Source organism: Schistocerca gregaria, chromosome 10, assembly GCF_023897955.1.
Source record: "Schistocerca gregaria isolate iqSchGreg1 chromosome 10, iqSchGreg1.2, whole genome shotgun sequence".
Taxonomy (NCBI): domain Eukaryota; kingdom Metazoa; phylum Arthropoda; class Insecta; order Orthoptera; family Acrididae; genus Schistocerca; species Schistocerca gregaria.
In genome coordinates this window covers 189,117,100-189,123,249 of record NC_064929.1, presented here as the reverse complement: position 1 = coordinate 189,123,249, position 6,150 = coordinate 189,117,100, and positions in this window count along the sequence as shown.

Sequence of the window (6,150 nt, the reverse complement as noted above, 5' to 3'; positions counted from 1 at the left end):
CGCCGCATCAGCGCCTGCAACACTGAAGTAGACTACCCGCCGATCGAGAGTGCTGTGCTGGAAGCATTAGTGGCAGGCGAAAGGCCGGTTCGGAAGAACTAAACGTATATCTAAATTTACATACAGGGTGGTTCCGTGCTGATGTTCCAAATTGTCAGTGATGATTGAGAAGGGTAAATGTATCCCTTCGTAGCATGGGAGGGGTTCTGGAGCGAGCGAGTCGTAAGACGTAAGGGGAAATCGTTCTGATACCTATAACAGGGGAATACATGCACCAGCACTCAGTTACTAAGATTGTAGGATGGGTAACTTTGAGAGGTGGTAGTGTGGACCAAATCAATAAAAAACTGTGGTGATCACAGTCTCTAAAGTGCATACTTTGAGAGCTTCGATTACTTTGAGAGCTACGATACTGTGAAAGACATCTCCTACTGAACGAGTGTCCACGGCTTACTGCTCATATTTACTGGATATCTTTCCCTGTTTTGGAGCAATCTCTTTCGGAAATATGGAAGCCAAGAAGCTTGCGTTAGAAGAGATGTGTTTCACAGCATCGAAGATGAAAACATGCTTATAGCTCTTAAGGTTTGCATTTCAGAGCCCATGTTTCCCCACTTTTTGTTGTTTCGATCCATAGTACTACCTCTGAAAATTGCTATCCTACTCTGGTAGCAACAACAGCACCGGTACAAGTGTTTACTCGGAGGTATCAGGACGATGTTTTCTTGTAAATCTCGACTTGGTCGTTTGAGGAGCACGATCCCTCACCTCAGTTTGACACGTTTACCCATCGCTGGAATCTTTTCAACATCATCACGAAATCACCCTGTATATTCTCCGCAAGTCACGTTATGACGTGTGGTGGAGTCTTCTTCGTGTACTTCTGACACTTCCTCATTTCCGGTTACAGTGGAAATTACTATGTGGGAATAACTTTTGTCAGTAACTACGTGTGAGCTCCAGGGTCCCTAATTCTAGATTCATGCTCTTGTTGCGAGATAAACACAGAAGGAAGCAATATTTCGGATGACTCTTCTAGGAAAGTGCGCTCTGGGGACTTTAACAGCAAACCACACGGTGATGCAGAGCGCCTCTCCTGCAGCGTCTGCCACTGGAGTTAGTTGCGCAGTGTTGAGCCTCTCCCTTACCGAATAAACCTGTAACAAAAATGCACTACTCTTCTTTGGATCTTCTTCATTTCCTCTATTCTATCTGCTATGGATCCCAAACACACCATCAGGTTTCAAGCACTGGTGGAACAAGGGTTTTGTAAGCTGTCTCCTCCGTGGGCGCACTTTAATTCCCGAGAATTCGTCCAGTGAATTTCAGTGCGGCATCTCCCTTACCTGCACTAACTTTTATGTGACCGTTTCACTTATAACCGCCCGTGCGCGTATTCCCGGCTGTTTAAGTATTACGTTTCCAATAACCGATCTGAAGTCGTGTAATCAAATGACGAAGTGTTTTTCTTTCTATGTGTGTTCAAAGCCTTACTTTCGTTTATATTGACGGTTATCTGTCAGTCTCTGCACCAAGCGTCTATCCTCTGCAGGTCTTGCTGGACTTTCGCTACGATTCTCTACTGTTGCGATTTCAACAGCAACACCTACAGCGAATAGAGTTAAGGAAGATCCGATGCTGTCCGCTAGATCAGTTATATATTTTGGTTAAAACAACAGTCGAAATCGCAATAACTTTTGTTTATTATGACCGGTTTCGGATTATGTTAAGGCCATCCTCAGATGTTTTGGACTCTGCAAGGCTTGGAGCAGCAAAGTTACGAACAGTACTACTACATGTTGCGTTAAAAGAAAATACAGAATTGTTGTGGCATTTAACCATACGGATGGTGCCATCGGCTCCTCGGTTTTTTTCACGATTGTACATTGTGACTGACGGCTGTGGAGCCACGGGTTAAACAGTGTGCAGTTCCCCCTCCGACTACGGGTTACGTCAGCAACAGCCAGCGGCAAACGCTTCAGAAGAATTGAACTGTCTTTGCTGTATGTAATCTGTAAAGTAAGTTCTCGTATACCAAGTAAGAGTACACAATAGCTTAATACATTATAAACCATAAGGCAAGCAGTCATTTATGTTAAAAAGCCGGCCGGTGTGGCCGAACGTTTCTAGGCTCTTCAGTCTGAAACCACGTTGCTGCTATGGTCGCAGATTCGAATCCTGCCTCGGGCATGGATGTGTGTGATGTCCTTATATTAGTTAAGTTTATCTAGTTCTACGTTCTAGGGGACTGATGACCTCAGATGTTAAGTCCCATAGTGCTCAGAGCCATTTATATTAAAATAAAATAAACACATTTACAGAACGAGAGAAGAAGCAGCGTCATCTAGTGACACTGGTGTAAATGACAAACATAGTTATTATTAATGTTTTGTCTATAAACGAATAAACTAGAAAGTAGTAATTATATGCACCTACAGATATTACACAAAGACATAATAGCAGGTAAAATTACATTAAAAGATGCAACTATTAAAATACACCCACGTCGTTGTATATTTACTAGGCAGTTCCCTCTGATAAGAATTCAAAACGAACCACGCTGTTGCCTTGGTAACGAGAAAGTCAAAATGGCCGCCATGAATTGATAGAAAACTGTAGTGAAAGGGATAACATTGTCATGGTAACTTAACGGCTGAAGTGGCAGCTAATCAGCCAAATAAGTACACATTGGGATGCCGACTGGAATCAAGGTACCGATCCAGGTCGATAACTTCGAAGACGTTTGTGCAAACGACTGTTATATTGATGGTAACACTGAAAAACATCGCTGCCTTATTACAAATATGTTGTGAAAATCAGTGGTCATGTAACACTCCTGTTCGGTGCGTCCGAGGCAGCTTTTAAGTCTGAAGATTTGTCTCCGTCATGCCGTGTATGTGCACGCTCGTATTTCGTTCATTAGGCGGCAGTGATGAGTACAGCTTATGGTAGTGTATCTTAAGGGCAGCTCTGTGGCAGTTCTGGAAGTCAACGGTCACGGCATCTGCCTGAACAACAGTAACTACTGCTTTCTGGGTATCATGGATGGAAAGACGAGCTGCAGATCACAGAATCGCTGTTTTCAAAACGAATGATTCCTACGGAGGACTTGGCGGTCTCCAGGAATGTCATGACACGTGAAGGTAAAACATGCTCAAAATTCTACAACATAATATCGTCGCCAATACAGACATCACAGTGAAGTGAATGGCAGAGGCTGCGTCCCGCTGTATGAGTTATAGGGGGTTTTCCGTTCCATTCAGGGATAGAACGATTGAAGAACGGTTTTTTAACCGCCTCCTCCATGCGTGCGTAACTAACATAACGTCGTCCTCGCGGTTCCTACGGGGACGATATGCAGCGAGCTGTAGTATACTTCTACTTCTACAGTAATCACTTAAAGCCGGTCCTTGAAACTTTCTTAGTAGACCTTATCGGATACTTTGCGCTTATCACCTAGTGTCTAACAATTCAATTTCCTTAGCATGACTGACTCTTCCACGGTCCAAAGAAATATGTGCTCCCTTTCTGTGCGTACGTTCAATATCCTTTGTTAGTCTTATTTTGTACAGGTCCGATGGATTTCAGCAATATTCTAGGGTGGTTCGCATGGGTCACATGTATGGAGTCTCCTTTGCTGATTGCATGTTCTATCAATTAATCGAAGTTTGCAGTCTGCATTACCCACGATGCAGCCTATGTTATCGTTCCGTTTCATATCCCTAAAAATTGTTAAACACAAATATTAGTATGAGACAACTGACTCCCACTATGAATGGTCGTTAGAGTTTTCACAGGGTAGTACGCTTTTTTGTTTTCCGAAGAGCACAATTTTACATTACTGAACATTTAAAGACAAGGTTTGCTCCATTTTGAAATCTTATCATCCGAATGAATACCTGTGCAGTCTTTTCAGATAGTACTTCATTAGAGATAGCTGCATCATGTGCTATAAGCCTAAGTTTACTATTAATATTGCCTACGAGGTCATTAATATATAATATGAACAGCAAGGGTCCCAACATATTTCCCGGGAGAAACCAAAGCTTACTCCTAGAACTGTCGATTGCTATCTGTCCACGTACGGTGCTCTGCCCATTTAAATGGTCACATCTTATTTATTCTTGTACGATTATTGAATGTGTTATTCCCTGATTGCTTGGATGAAGGTGCGTTCACCCATAGATTAGGTGACAAATAAGACGATAGAGATTACATGAAAGTTATATTGATCAATGAGCAGATATTCTACTTTCTAGCGTTGTGTATTAGGACGAATTGATTAATTCAAAATGATGGTTGAAGTTGCTCTAAGCACTATGGGACTTAACATCTGAGGTCATCAGTCCCCTAGACTTAGAACTGCTGATACCTATTTAACTTAAAGGGCATCACACACATCTATGCCCGAGGCAGGATTCGAACCTGCAACCGTAGCAGCAGCGCAGTTCCGGACTGAAGCGCCTAGAACCGCTCGTTCACAGCGGCCGGCAATTGATTAATTACGCTATGTGAATACCCTAAGCTCATTGACCACATTATAGTAATATTTTTATATTTTCACTTAGAAAATTGTGGTTGTGCTTCGTTTGCGTAAATTTTTGGTGACAAATGGCAGTAATAATAAGGCACTCTTGACAAACAATATGAGAGTTGTTCGTATCCTTCAAAGTTCTTATGAGGTATGCTGTGTTTTAATTTGATATGCTGTTAGTATTTCTCTTCTGAAGGAATGATCCGGATTATGCGATAGGATAGTCGCTTAACGGATCATTCCTTTTGTTACTTTTTCACAATACTATGATTATGATAATTTCTGATAACCTCAGCTGAAGGTGTTGGAGATATTGGATTTAATAGCTCTTGTGTTACTGGATGGTAATTTTTTCCTAAAAATCTGTAAACTGAGATAATACATTCCCGCTATGTATGTTCACAAGGAGTGGATATTTGCAGTACGATATTTACCCCATTCTGATATCTTCGGCCGGCCGGAGTGGCCGAGCTGCTATAGGCGCTTCCGTCTGGAACTGCACGACCGCTACGGTCGCAGGTTCGAATCCTGAAACGGATATGGACGTTTGTGATATCCTTAGGTTAGTTAGGTTTAAGTAGTTCTGCGTTCTAGGGGACTGATGACCTCAGATGATAAGTCCCATAGCGCTCAGAGCCATTTGAACCATTTTCTGCTAACTTCGTTGTATTTTATTCTATCCTTAGTCTTTTTGACAACAAAGAATATAGTTACCATATTGTAGCTAAGTACAAGAAAACATTACTTATTGTAATTTTTAATGTTTACTACTTCGCCTTCTTGAAAATGTTTGGTTGGAATACAGTTTAGCCATTAAATGTATGATTAATGTAATCTTCATACTGGCTTGAAATGTACTATCTTCGTAGTCCTTGACCTTTCAATTGTTTGTTGTGAGTTATAGATTTTAAATGCGAGATTATATCTCCTGGTTGTTCTCTTCAGTTATCTGCTCTTCACAATTATATCAAACTTCTAATATTCGAAATTAACGATTCTTTTAATTTAGATATGTAATGTTGGCTGCAGATTAATTTCTCGACGTAAGTATTGTTCCTGTAATTACATCCAAAATCGTCTTGTGTCCTTGTAGGTTGTTTCCTTCCTGGATTATGACATGATTTTTGTTTTGTATTTCGTACAGGACTGTAAACATGGTTTATGACAGAAATCAGTCGGAATAAAATTTACATAAAGTCAGCATTTGTGTGTCATGCCGTTTATAAAGTATTTAAAAGCAGATAACTGCCTTAACGAGACGTTGCTACCAATAAATCCTCCTCAGTCCAGTAGCAGATTTGGCAAAATGCGCTATGCTGCTCTCGATAATGTGGTACTGGTTTAACTGTCATATCCACCATAGAGCGTGGCAACAGCATCGTCAGCCTGATCTCCGCGAAGCACCCTAGCGACACCGCCACCACGGCGTGAAACGCTGCAGCCGGTCGGCGTGTACAGTTCCCCTGAGTGGGACGAGGGCCGTCGACGGCCGCGTCATTAGGGCCAGCCACTGGACACCGCTGGCAGTGGCCCGTGCCGGTTAATTCTCGAACAAACACAGCCGGTGCTTTTCACGCCCCCCACCCCGCACGTCCACTCCCCCCCTCCCCCCCCCC